Source organism: Hyla sarda, chromosome 1 (genome assembly GCF_029499605.1).
Source record: "Hyla sarda isolate aHylSar1 chromosome 1, aHylSar1.hap1, whole genome shotgun sequence".
NCBI classification, from domain to species: Eukaryota; Metazoa; Chordata; class Amphibia; order Anura; family Hylidae; genus Hyla; species Hyla sarda.
This window is the reverse complement of record NC_079189.1, coordinates 611,823,152-611,839,790: the sequence shown is the minus strand read 5'-3', so window position 1 is coordinate 611,839,790 and position 16,639 is coordinate 611,823,152. Positions and strand designations below refer to the sequence as shown.

General features: G+C 41.2%; 1 protein-coding gene across 1 annotated transcript in view; it reads left to right on the top strand.

Moving 5' to 3' along the window:
• Positions 1-1,767: 1,767 nt before the first annotated feature.
• LOC130298698 (zinc finger protein 420-like) overlaps positions 1,768-16,639 on the top strand; it is a 166,399-nt gene continuing 151,527 nt past the window's right edge. Inside the window, exon 1 of the mRNA XM_056551361.1 lies at positions 1,768-1,888. The gene's annotated coding sequence lies outside the window, so the exon portion shown is untranslated. The remainder of the gene's footprint in view (positions 1,889-16,639) is intronic.

Below are 16,639 nucleotides of genomic sequence, written 5' to 3'. Positions count from 1 at the left end.
TACTTAAATACATCCAGTAGTTCCTGAGATATGTTCCCCAGAAGATCCACTGCTGAATTCAGTGAATCGCCCAGTGGGGGTGGGGCTATGCAGAGGGCGGAGCTTAGTGACTCCACTTCACTAGGATGTAAAGCCACAGACAATGAATATGTAAATTGAAATGATGAAGCCACGCCCTCTGCGAAGCCCCACCCCTACTGTGCGATTCACTGAATTCAGCAGTGGATCTTTTGGGGGGGGGGGGGGGGACATATCTCAGGAACTACTGGACATATTTAAGTAAGTGACCCCTGCTGAATACTACAGAGGAAATACTTTTCTTTTTGGAACACAGAGCTCTCTGCTGACATCATGACCACAGTGCTCTCTGCTGACATCTCTGTCCATTTTAGGAACTGTCCAGAGTAAAAGGAAATCCCCATAGAAAACATATGGTGGTCTGGACAGTTCTTAAAATGGACAGAGATGTCAGCAGAGAGCACTGTGGTCATGATGTCAGCAGAGAGCTCTGTGTTCCAAAAAGATAAGAATTTCAGCAGCTAAGAAGTACTGGAAGGATTAAGATTTTTTTTTAAAAAGAAGTAATTTACAAATCTGTTTAACGTTCCGACACCAGTTGATTTTAAGGGTTGACGATGTTTTGGAGGTTCTATCTGGTCCACCTGGTCAAAGGAACAAGAGGGTGCATCTGCCTTCACATTCGCTGCCCCTTGACATCTTATCTGTGACAGCGGGGGTCCCACCTCTGGGGCCCTCCGCGATCTCTGCTGCGGCACCCCAGACATCCGGTGCATGGAGCCAACTTCGCTCCGTGCCGGATGCCTGGCGATGCGGGGCGGAGGCTAGGCACTCGAAAGGAAAGTTTGTCACCTGTGGTTTCTTTTTCAAGCTCTTTTGCAGAAAGGAATTTCGCAAATTCCCCTCCCATAGATTTGCATTGAGGGGGCGTGGCCATGACATCATGAGCAGGGCGTGGCCGTGACATCACGAGTGGGGCGTGACCGTGACGGTCACGCCCCGCTCGTGATGTCACGGCCACGCCCCCTCAATGCAAATCTATGGGAGGGGGGGGCGTGATGTTTAGGGGTACTCCACCAAAGGATAGGGGATAAGATGTCTGATCGCGGGGGTCCTGCCGCTGGGGACTTCTGCGATCTTGGCTGCGGCACCACAGACATCCGGTGCACGGAGCGAACTTTGACTGACGATTGGCAATGTGGGGTGGAAGCTCATGACGTCACGGCCACACCCCCTCAATATAAGTCTATGGGAGGGGGCGTGGCTGCATTGAGGGGGCGTGGCCGTGACATCACAAGCCTCCAGTGCTGAACGCCGGGTGCAGTGGGGAGATCGTGGAGGTCCCCAGCGGCCGGACCCCCATGATCAGACATCTTATCCCCTATCTTTTGGATAGGGGATAAGATATCTAGGGACGGAGTACCCCTTTAAAAAGGTATCTCCATTCTTCTACGGCCATCTTGATGACCAGCGGCTCTCCGTCACCGATGGTATAATTCCTTTCCATCTTGAAAAAGAAAGGTGACAAACTTCCCTTTCGAGATCTTTTGCGACAAGATGGCACCGCCTAAAAGACGCATCGTTTTCAAGAATGAACTGCGAATATTAGGGGAGATTTATCCAAACCTGTGTAGAGGAAAAGCAGTGCAGTTGCCCATAGCAACCAATCGGATCGCTTCTTTCATTTTCAAAGAGTCCTGTGGAAACTGAAAGAAGTGATCTGATTGGTTGCTATGGGCAACTGCACTGCTCTTCCCCTACACAGGTTTGGATAAATCTTCACGCAGTTAAACAACAGGTCCCGGAAGATGATGTTCACAAACCCTCGAAACACTGCGGGAGCGTTACACAGGCCGAACGGCATGACCAGGTATTGGTAGTGGCCATCGCCAGTGTTGGGCGCCGTGACACTTTTGACACTGTCCCACATAGAAGACTTATCAATAAACTACAGTCATTGAGCTTGGACTCCATATTGTTGAGTGGATTAGGCAGTGGCTGAGGGACAGACAACAGAGGGTTGTAGTCAATGGAGAATATTCAGAGCAAGGTCTTGTCACCAGTGGGGACCTCAGGGATCTGTACTGGGACCAATATTGTTTAATATCTTCATTAGTGGGTTCGGTATTGGTCTTTTTGCTGATGACACAAAGATATGTAACAGGGTTGATGATCCTGGAGGGATCCACCAAATGGAAAAGGATTTAGGAAAACTAGAAGAATGGTCAGGACTCTGGACACTGAAATTTAAAGGGGTATTCCAGGAAAAAAAACATACATATATATATATATATATATATATATATATATATATATATATATATATATATATACTGGCTCCAGAAAGTTTAACAGATTTGTAAATTACTTCTATTAAAAAATCTTAATCCTTTCAGTACTTATGATCTGCTGAAGTTGAGTTGTTCTTTTCTGCCTAAGTGCTCTCTGATGACACCTGTCTTGGGAACTGTCCAGAGTAGAAGCAAATCCCCATAGAAAACCTCTTCTACTCTGTGCAGTTCACGAGACAAGCAGAGATGTCAGCAGAGAGCACTGTTGCCAGACAGAAAACAACAACTCAACTTCAGCAGCTGATAATTATTGGAAGAATTAAGATTTTTTTAATAGAAGTAATTTACAAATCTGTTTAACTTCCTGGAGCCAGTTAAGTGCAAGATAATGCACCAGGGGCGTAAAAACCCATTGGCAGAATATAGAATATGTGACACAGTCCTGACCTCAGTATCTGAGGAGAGGGATTTAGGAGTAATTATTTCAGAAGACTTAAAGGACAACTGTAGTGCTAGACTTTTATATATCCCTGTGCCCGGGTCTCAAAAATAAACAAAATTAACTTTAACTCACCTTCCTACAAGCCCCCCGTTGGTCCGCAAAGGCCTCACGGTCCAGCGGTGCGAACCTCGTTCAACTTCCTGGGGACGGGGACGCCGCAGAGATGTCTGGCCGGCTTCTTACATGACAGTGGGCTCAGCCTATCACCAGCCGGGGCGGGACGGGACATCGCTGCGGCCGCTGATACGCCGATGGCTCTGCGGCATCCCCGTCCCCAGGAAGTTGAACGAGGTTCGCACCGCTGGACCTTGAGGCCTGTGCCAGACCAACGGGGGCTCGTAGGAAGGCGACAAAGTTAATTTTGTTTATTTTTGAGGCCCGGGCACAGCAATATATAAAAGTCAAGCACTACAGTTGTCCTTTAAAGGTAGGAAGACAATGTAATAGAGCAGCAGAATGCTTGGATGTATAGGGAGAGGTATAAGCAGTAGAAAGAGAGAAGTGCTCATGGATGTATAGGGAGAGGTGTAAGCAGTAGAAAGAGATAAGTGCTCATGGATGTATATGGAGAGGTATAAGCAGTAGAAAGAGAAGTGCTCATGGATGTATAGGGAGAGGTATAAGCAGTAGAAAGAGAGAAGTGCTCATCCGCTGTACAGAACACTGGTGAGACCTCATTTGGTGTATTGTGCGCAGTACTGGAGGCCGTATCTCCAGAAGGTTCAGAGAAGATACTAAACTAGTACATGGATTGCAGGATAAAACTTACCAGGAAAGGTTAAAGGACCTTTACATGTATAGAAGAAAGAAGAGACAGAGGGGATATGATAGAGAAAACAGTTTTATATTAGAGGGGCAAAGGTTTGTGCAGTAATATCAGGAAGTATTACTTTACTGAGAGAGTAGTGGATGCATGGAATAGCCTTCCTGCAGAAGTGGTCGCTGCAAATACAGTGAAGGAGTTTAAAGGGGTACTTCGGTAGAAAACATTTTTGTTTGTTTAAATCAACTGGTGCCAAAAAGTTAAACAGATTTGTTAATTACTTCTATTAAAAAATCTTAACCCTTCCAGTACTTTTAAGCAGCTGTATACTACAGAGAAAATTCTTCTTGAATTTCTTTTTTGCCTTGACCACAGTGCTCTCTGCCGACACCTGTAAGGAGAAGGTGGATATAGAAGTAAGACCTGAGGAGGATTTAAAGATGGAATTTGTCGAGTTACAGGATGGGATGAGGCACGCGCCCAAGATAACGGCATTGAAAAAAAGAGGGGGGTGTGCTGAAATAGCCGATAACTTATACCGGAATATCGGTATAAGTTATCGGCTATCGGCCTTAAAAGTCCACAGAGTATCAGTATCGGTCCTAAAAAAATCGATATCGGTCGATCCCTAGTAGTAATTATACCACAATAAATGTTATAGGGATCATGGACATCCATATGTTCAGAAGGTCCTCCCTGACCACAGAACCATCAACTGAACAATACCATAGGGCATGGGTCACCAGGGACTCAAGAATTAATATTTTATATGGTTTTGGCCCCAGAATCACTGGACCATAAACCCATTTAACATGTGTGGGGTATACAGGAACGTGCTGAGAGATTTGTCCCCACAGTTCAGCTACATGTACATTACACATATACAGCTCTACTGTGTACACATACAGCTCAGCTACATGTACATTACACATATACAGCACTACTGTGTACACATACAGCTCAGCTACATGCACATTACACACATACAGCTCTACTGTGTACACATACAGCTCAGCTACATGCACATTACACACAGCTCTACTGTGTACACATACAGCTCAGCTACATGTACATTACACATATACAGCTCTACTGTGTACACATACAGCTCAGCTACATGTACATTACACATATACAGCTCTACTGTGTACACATACAGCTCAGCTACATTACACATATACAGCTCTACTGTGTACACATACAGCTCAGCTACATGTACATTACACATATACAGCTCTACTGTGTACACATACAGCTCAGCTACATGTACATTACACATATACAGCTCTACTGTGTACACATACAGCTCACCTACATGTACATTACACATATACAGCTCTACTGTGTACACATACAGCTCATCTACATGCACATTACACATATACAGCTCTACTGTGTACACATACAGCTCAGCTACATGCACATTACACATATACAGCTCTACTGTGTACACATACAGCTCAGCTACATGTACATTACACATATACAGCTCTACTGTGTACACATACAGCTCAGCTACATGTACATTACACATATACAGCACTACTGTGTACACATACAGCTCAGCTACATGTACATTACACATATACAGCTCTACTGTGTACACATACAGCTCAGCTACATGTACATTACACATATACAGCTCTACTGTGTACACATACAGCTCAGCTACATGTACATTACACACATACAGCTCAGCTACATGTACATTACACATATACAGCTCTACTGTGTACACATACAGCTCAGCTACATGTACATTACACACATACAGCTCAGCTACATGTACATTACACATATACAGCTCTACTGTGTACACATACAGCTCAGCTACATGTACATTACACACATACAGCTCAGCTACATGTACATTACACATATACAGCTCTACTGTGTACACATACAGCTCAGCTACATGTACATTACACATATACAGCTCTACTGTGTACACATACAGCTCAGCTACATGTACATTACACATATACAGCTCTACTGTGTACACATACAGCTCAGCTACATGTACATTACACATATACAGCACTACTGTGTACACATACAGCTCAGCTACATGTACATTACACATATACAGCTCTACTGTGTACACATACAGCTCAGCTACATGTACATTACACATATACAGCTCTACTGTGTACACATACAGCTCAGCTACATGTACATTACACACATACAGCTCAGCTACATGTACATTACACATATACAGCTCTACTGTGTACACATACAGCTCAGCTACATGTACATTACACATATACAGCTCTACTGTGTACACATACAGCTCAGCTACATGTACATTACACATATACAGCTCTACTGTGTACACATACAGCTCAGCTACATGTACATTACACATATACAGCTCTACTGTGTACACATACAGCTCAGCTACATGTACATTACACATATACAGCTCTACTGTGTACACATACAGCTCATCTACATGCACATTACACATATACAGCTCTACTGTGCACACATACAGCTCAGCAACATGTACATTACACATATACAGCTCTACTGTGTACACATACAGCTCAGCTACATGTACATTACACATATACAGCTCTACTGTGTACACATACAGCTCAGCTACATGTACATTACACATATACAGCTCTACTGTGTACACATACAGCTCAGCTACATGTACATTACACATATACAGCTCTACTGTGTACACATACAGCTCAGCTACATGTACATTACACATATACAGCTCTACTGTGTACACATACAGCTCAGCTACATGTACATTACACACATACAGCTCAGCTACATGTACATTACACATATACAGCTCTACTGTGTACACATACAGCTCAGCTACATGTACATTACACATATACAGCTCTACTGTGTACACATACAGCTCAGCTACATGTACATTACACATATACAGCTCTACTGTGTACACATACAGCTCAGCTACATGTACATTACACATATACAGCTCTACTGTGTACACATACAGCTCAGCTACATGTACATTACACATATACAGCTCTACTGTGTACACATACAGCTCATCTACATGCACATTACACATATACAGCTCTACTGTGTACACATACAGCTCAGCAACATGTACATTACACATATACAGCTCTACTGTGTACACATACAGCTCAGCTACATGTACATTACACATATACAGCTCTACTGTGTACACATACAGCTCAGCTACATGTACATTACACATATACAGCTCTACTGTGTACACATACAGCTCAGCTACATGTACATTACACATATACAGCTCTACTGTGTACACATACAGCTCAGCTACATGTACATTACACATATACAGCACTACTGTGTACACATACAGCTCAGCTACATGTACATTACACATATACAGCTCTACTGTGTACACATACAGCTCAGCTACATGTACATTACACATATACAGCTCTACTGTGTACACATACAGCTCAGCTACATGTACATTACACACATACAGCTCAGCTACATGTACATTACACATATACAGCTCTACTGTGTACACATACAGCTCAGCTACATGTACATTACACATATACAGCACTACTGTGTACACATACAGCTCAGCTACATGCACATTACACACATACAGCTCTACTGTGTACACATACAGCTCAGCTACATGCACATTACACACAGCTCTACTGTGTACACATACAGCTCAGCTACATGTACATTACACATATACAGCTCTACTGTGTACACATACAGCTCAGCTACATGTACATTACACATATACAGCTCTACTGTGTACACATACAGCTCAGCTACATTACACATATACAGCTCTACTGTGTACACATACAGCTCAGCTACATGTACATTACACATATACAGCTCTACTGTGTACACATACAGCTCAGCTACATGTACATTACACATATACAGCTCTACTGTGTACACATACAGCTCACCTACATGTACATTACACATATACAGCTCTACTGTGTACACATACAGCTCATCTACATGCACATTACACATATACAGCTCTACTGTGTACACATACAGCTCAGCTACATGCACATTACACATATACAGCTCTACTGTGTACACATACAGCTCAGCTACATGTACATTACACATATACAGCTCTACTGTGTACACATACAGCTCAGCTACATGTACATTACACATATACAGCACTACTGTGTACACATACAGCTCAGCTACATGTACATTACACATATACAGCTCTACTGTGTACACATACAGCTCAGCTACATGTACATTACACATATACAGCTCTACTGTGTACACATACAGCTCAGCTACATGTACATTACACACATACAGCTCAGCTACATGTACATTACACATATACAGCTCTACTGTGTACACATACAGCTCAGCTACATGTACATTACACACATACAGCTCAGCTACATGTACATTACACATATACAGCTCTACTGTGTACACATACAGCTCAGCTACATGTACATTACACACATACAGCTCAGCTACATGTACATTACACATATACAGCTCTACTGTGTACACATACAGCTCAGCTACATGTACATTACACATATACAGCTCTACTGTGTACACATACAGCTCAGCTACATGTACATTACACATATACAGCTCTACTGTGTACACATACAGCTCAGCTACATGTACATTACACATATACAGCACTACTGTGTACACATACAGCTCAGCTACATGTACATTACACATATACAGCTCTACTGTGTACACATACAGCTCAGCTACATGTACATTACACATATACAGCTCTACTGTGTACACATACAGCTCAGCTACATGTACATTACACACATACAGCTCAGCTACATGTACATTACACATATACAGCTCTACTGTGTACACATACAGCTCAGCTACATGTACATTACACATATACAGCTCTACTGTGTACACATACAGCTCAGCTACATGTACATTACACATATACAGCTCTACTGTGTACACATACAGCTCAGCTACATGTACATTACACATATACAGCTCTACTGTGTACACATACAGCTCAGCTACATGTACATTACACATATACAGCTCTACTGTGTACACATACAGCTCATCTACATGCACATTACACATATACAGCTCTACTGTGCACACATACAGCTCAGCAACATGTACATTACACATATACAGCTCTACTGTGTACACATACAGCTCAGCTACATGTACATTACACATATACAGCTCTACTGTGTACACATACAGCTCAGCTACATGTACATTACACATATACAGCTCTACTGTGTACACATACAGCTCAGCTACATGTACATTACACATATACAGCTCTACTGTGTACACATACAGCTCAGCTACATGTACATTACACATATACAGCTCTACTGTGTACACATACAGCTCAGCTACATGTACATTACACACATACAGCTCAGCTACATGTACATTACACATATACAGCTCTACTGTGTACACATACAGCTCAGCTACATGTACATTACACATATACAGCTCTACTGTGTACACATACAGCTCAGCTACATGTACATTACACATATACAGCTCTACTGTGTACACATACAGCTCAGCTACATGTACATTACACATATACAGCTCTACTGTGTACACATACAGCTCAGCTACATGTACATTACACATATACAGCTCTACTGTGTACACATACAGCTCATCTACATGCACATTACACATATACAGCTCTACTGTGTACACATACAGCTCAGCAACATGTACATTACACATATACAGCTCTACTGTGTACACATACAGCTCAGCTACATGTACATTACACATATACAGCTCTACTGTGTACACATACAGCTCAGCTACATGTACATTACACATATACAGCTCTACTGTGTACACATACAGCTCAGCTACATGTACATTACACATATACAGCTCTACTGTGTACACATACAGCTCAGCTACATGTACATTACACATATACAGCACTACTGTGTACACATACAGCTCAGCTACATGTACATTACACATATACAGCTCTACTGTGTACACATACAGCTCAGCTACATGTACATTACACATATACAGCTCTACTGTGTACACATACAGCTCAGCTACATGTACATTACACACATACAGCTCAGCTACATGTACATTACACATATACAGCTCTACTGTGTACACATACAGCTCAGCTACATGTACATTACACATATACAGCTCTACTGTGTACACATACAGCTCAGCTACATGTACATTACACATATACAGCTCTACTGTGTACACATACAGCTCAGCTACATGTACATTACACATATACAGCACTACTGTGTACACATACAGCTCAGCTACATGTACATTACACATATACAGCTCTACTGTGTACACATACAGCTCAGCTACATGTACATTACACATATACAGCTCTACTGTGTACACATACAGCTCAGCTACATGTACATTACACACATACAGCTCAGCTACATGTACATTACACATATACAGCTCTACTGTGTACACATACAGCTCAGCTACATGTACATTACACATATACAGCTCTACTGTGTACACATACAGCTCAGCTACATGTACATTACACATATACAGCTCTACTGTGTACACATACAGCTCAGCTACATGTACATTACACATATACAGCTCTACTGTGTACACATACAGCTCAGCTACATGTACATTACACATATACAGCTCTACTGTGTACACATACAGCTCAGCTACATGTACATTACACATATACAGCTCTACTGTGTACACATACAGCTCAGCTACATGTACATTACACACATACAGCTCAGCTACATGTACATTACACATATACAGCTCTACTGTGTACACATACAGCTCAGCTACATGTACATTACACATATACAGCTCTACTGTGTACACATACAGCTCAGCTACATGTACATTACACATATACAGCACTACTGTGTACACATACAGCTCAGCTACATGTACATTACACATATACAGCTCTACTGTGTACACATACAGCTCAGCTACATGTACATTACACATATACAGCTCTACTGTGTACACATACAGCTCAGCTACATGTACATTACACACATACAGCTCAGCTACATGTACATTACACATATACAGCTCTACTGTGTACACATACAGCTCAGCTACATGTACATTACACATATACAGCTCTACTGTGTACACATACAGCTCAGCTACATGTACATTACACATATACAGCTCTACTGTGTACACATACAGCTCAGCTACATGCACATTACACATGTACAGCTCTACTGTGTACACATACAGCTCAGCTACATGTACATTACACATATACAGCACTACTGTGTACACATACAGCTCAGCTACATGTACATTACACATATACAGCTCTACTGTGTACACATACAGCTCAGCTACATGTACATTACACATATACAGCTCTACTGTGTACACATACAGCTCAGCTACATGTACATTACACACATACAGCTCAGCTACATGTACATTACACATATACAGCTCTACTGTGTACACATACAGCTCAGCTACATGTACATTACACATATACAGCTCTACTGTGTACACATACAGCTCAGCTACATGTACATTACACATATACAGCTCTACTGTGTACACATACAGCTCAGCTACATGTACATTACACATATACAGCTCTACTGTGTACACATACAGCTCAGCTACATGTACATTACACATATACAGCTCTACTGTGTACACATACAGCTCAGCTACATGTACATTACACATATACAGCTCTACTGTGTACACATACAGCTCAGCTACATGTACATTACACATATACAGCTCTACTGTGTACACATACAGCTCATCTACATGCACATTACACATATACAGCTCTACTGTGCACACATACAGCTCAGCAACATGTACATTACACATATACAGCTCTACTGTGTACACATACAGCTCAGCTACATGTACATTACACATATACAGCTCTACTGTGTACACATACAGCTCAGCTACATGTACATTACACATATACAGCTCTACTGTGTACACATACAGCTCAGCTACATGTACATTACACATATACAGCTCTACTGTGTACACATACAGCTCAGCTACATGTACATTACACATATACAGCTCTACTGTGTACACATACAGCTCAGCTACATGTACATTACACACATACAGCTCAGCTACATGAACATTACACATATACAGCTCTACTGTGTACACATACAGCTCAGCTACATGTACATTACACATATACAGCTCTACTGTGTACACATACAGCTCAGCTACATGTACATTACACATATACAGCTCTACTGTGTACACATACAGCTCAGCTACATGTACATTACACATATACAGCTCTACTGTGTACACATACAGCTCAGCTACATGTACATTACACATATACAGCTCTACTGTGTACACATACAGCTCATCTACATGCACATTACACATATACAGCTCTACTGTGTACACATACAGCTCAGCAACATGTACATTACACATATACAGCTCTACTGTGTACACATACAGCTCAGCTACATGTTCATTACACATATACAGCTCTACTGTGTACACATACAGCTCAGCTACATGTACATTACACATATACAGCTCTACTGTGTACACATACAGCTCAGCTACATGTACATTACACATATACAGCTCTACTGTGTACACATACAGCTCAGCTACATGTACATTACACATATACAGCACTACTGTGTACACATACAGCTCAGCTACATGTACATTACACATATACAGCTCTACTGTGTACACATACAGCTCAGCTACATGTACATTACACATATACAGCTCTACTGTGTACACATACAGCTCAGCTACATGTACATTACACACATACAGCTCAGCTACATGTACATTACACATACAGCTCTACTGTGTACACATACAGCTCAGCTACATGTACATTACACATATACAGCTCTACTGTGTACACATACAGCTCAGCTACATGTACATTACACATATACAGCTCTACTGTGTACACATACAGCTCAGCTACATGTACATTACACATATACAGCACTACTGTGTACACATACAGCTCAGCTACATGTACATTACACATATACAGCTCTACTGTGTACACATACAGCTCAGCTACATGTACATTACACATATACAGCTCTACTGTGTACACATACAGCTCAGCTACATGTACATTACACACATACAGCTCAGCTACATGTACATTACACATATACAGCTCTACTGTGTACACATACAGCTCAGCTACATGTACATTACACATATACAGCTCTACTGTGTACACATACAGCTCAGCTACATGTACATTACACATATACAGCTCTACTGTGTACACATACAGCTCAGCTACATGTACATTACACATATACAGCTCTACTGTGTACACATACAGCTCAGCTACATGTACATTACACATATACAGCACTACTGTGTACACATACAGCTCAGCTACATGTACATTACACATATACAGCTCTACTGTGTACACATACAGCTCAGCTACATGTACATTACACATATACAGCTCTACTGTGTACACATACAGCTCAGCTACATGTACATTACACACATACAGCTCAGCTACATGTACATTACACATATACAGCTCTACTGTGTACACATACAGCTCAGCTACATGTACATTACACATATACAGCTCTACTGTGTACACATACAGCTCAGCTACATGTACATTACACACATACAGCTCAGCTACATGTACATTACACATATACAGCTCTACTGTGTACACATACAGCTCAGCTACATGTACATTACACATATACAGCTCTACTGTGTACACATACAGCTCAGCTACATGTACATTACACATATACAGCACTACTGTGTACACATACAGCTCAGCTACATGTACATTACACATATACAGCTCTACTGTGTACACATACAGCTCAGCTACATGTACATTACACACATACAGCTCTACTGTGTACACATACAGCTCAGCTACATGTACATTACACATATACAGCTCTACTGTGTACACATACAGCTCAGCTACATGTACATTACACATATACAGCTCTACTGTGTACACATACAGCTCAGCTACATGTACATTACACATATACAGCTCTACTGTGTACACATACAGCTCAGCTACATGTACATTACACACATACAGCTCAGCTACATGTACATTACACATATACAGCTCTACTGTGTACACATACAGCTCAGCTACATGTACATTACACATATACAGCTCTACTGTGTACACATACAGCTCAGCTACATGTACATTACACACATACAGCTCAGCTACATGTACATTACACATATACAGCTCTACTGTGTACACATACAGCTCAGCTACATGTACATTACACATATACAGCTCTACTGTGTACACATACAGCTCAGCTACATGTACATTACACATATACAGCACTACTGTGTACACATACAGCTCAGCTACATGTACATTACACATATACAGCTCTACTGTGTACACATACAGCTCAGCTACATGTACATTACACATATACAGCTCTACTGTGTACACATACAGCTCAGCTACATGTACATTACACACATACAGCTCAGCTACATGTACATTACACATATACAGCTCTACTGTGTACACATACAGCTCAGCTACATGTACATTACACATATACAGCTCTACTGTGTACACATACAGCTCAGCTACATGTACATTACACATATACAGCTCTACTGTGTACACATACAGCTCAGCTACATGTACATTACACATATACAGCTCTACTGTGTACACATACAGCTCAGCTACATGTACATTACACACATACAGCTCTACTGTGTACACATACAGCTCAGCTACATGTACATTACACATATACAGCTCTACTGTGTACACATACAGCTCAGCTACATGTACATTACACATATACAGCTCTACTGTGTACACATACAGCTCAACTACATGTACATTACACATATACAGCTTTACTGTGTACACATACAGCTCAGCTACATGTACATTACACATATACAGCTCTACTGTGTACACATACAGCTCAGCTACATGTACATTACACATATACAGCTCTACTGTGTACACATACAGCTCAGCTACATGTACATTACACATATACAGCTCTACTGTGTACACATACAGCTCAGCTACATGTACATTACACATATACAGCTCTACTGTGTACACATACAACTCAGCTACATGTACATTACACATATACAGCTCTACTGTGTACACATACAGCTCAGCTACATGTACATTACACATATACAGCTCTACTGTGTACACATACAGCTCAGCTACATGTACATTACACATATACAGCTCTACTGTGTACACATACAGCTCAGCTACATGCACATTACACATATACAGCTCTACTGTGTACACATACAGCTCAGCTACATGTACATTACACATATACAGCTCTACTGTGTACACATACAGCTCAGCTACATGTACATTACACATATACAGCACTACTGTGTACACATACAGCTCAGCTACATGTACATTACACATATACAGCTCTACTGTGCACACATACAGCTCAGCTACACGTACATTACACACATACAGCTCTACTGTGTACACATACAGCTCAGCTACATGCACATTACACATATACAGCTCTACTGTGTACACATACAGCTCAGCTACATGTACATTACACATATACAGCTCTACTGTGTACACATACAGCTCAGCTACATGTACATTACACATATACAGCTCTACTGTGTACACATACAGCTCAGCTACATGTACATTACACACAGCTCTACTGTGTACACATACAGCTCAGCTACATGTACATTACACATATACAGCTCTACTGTGTACACATACAGCTCAGCTACATGCACGTTACACATATACAGCTCAGCTACATGTACATTACACATATACAGCTCTACTGTGTAAACATACAGCTCAGCTACATGTACATTACACATATACAGCTCTACTGTGTACACATACAGCTCAGCTACATGTACATTACACATATACAGCTCTACTGTGTACACATACAGCTCAGCTACATGCACATTACACATATACAGCTCTACTGTGTACACATACAGCTCAGCTACATGTACATTACACATATATACAGCTCTACTGTGTACACATACAGCTCAGCTACATGTACATTACACATATACAGCTCTACTGTGTACACATACAGCTCAGCTACATGTACATTACACATATACAGCTCTACTGTGTACACATACAGCTCAGCTACATGTACATTACACATATACAGCTCTACTGTGTACACATACAGCTCAGCTACATGCACATTACACACAGCTCTACTGTGTACACATACAGCTCAGCTACATGTACATTACACATATACAGCTCTACTGTGTACACATACAGCTCAGCTACATGTACATTACACATATACAGCTCTACTGTGTACACATACAGCTCAGCTACATGTACATTACACATATACAGCTCTACTGTGTACACATACAGCTCAGCTACATGTACATTACACATATACAGCTCTACTGTGTACACATACAGCTCAGCTACATGTACATTACACATATACAGCTCTACTGTGTACACATACAGCTCAGCTACATGCACATTACACATATACAGCACTACTGTGTACACATACAGCTCAGCTACATGTACATTACACATATACAGCTCTACTGTGTACACATACAGCTCAGCTACATGTACATTACACATATACAGCTCTACTGTGTACACATACAGCTCAGCTACATGCACATTACACATATACAGCTCTACTGTGTACACATACAGCTCAGCTACATGTACATTACACATATACAGCTCTACTGTGTACACATACAGCTCAGCTACATGTACATTACACATATACAGCTCTACTGTGTACACATACAGCTCAGCTACATGCACATTACACATATACAGCTCTACTGTGTACACATACAGCTCAGCTACATGTACATTACACATATACAGCTCTACTGTGTACACATACAGCTCAGCTACATGTACATTACACATATACAGCTCTACTGTGTACACATACAGCTCAGCTACATGCACATTACACATATACAGCTCTACTGTGTACACATACAGCTCAGCTACTT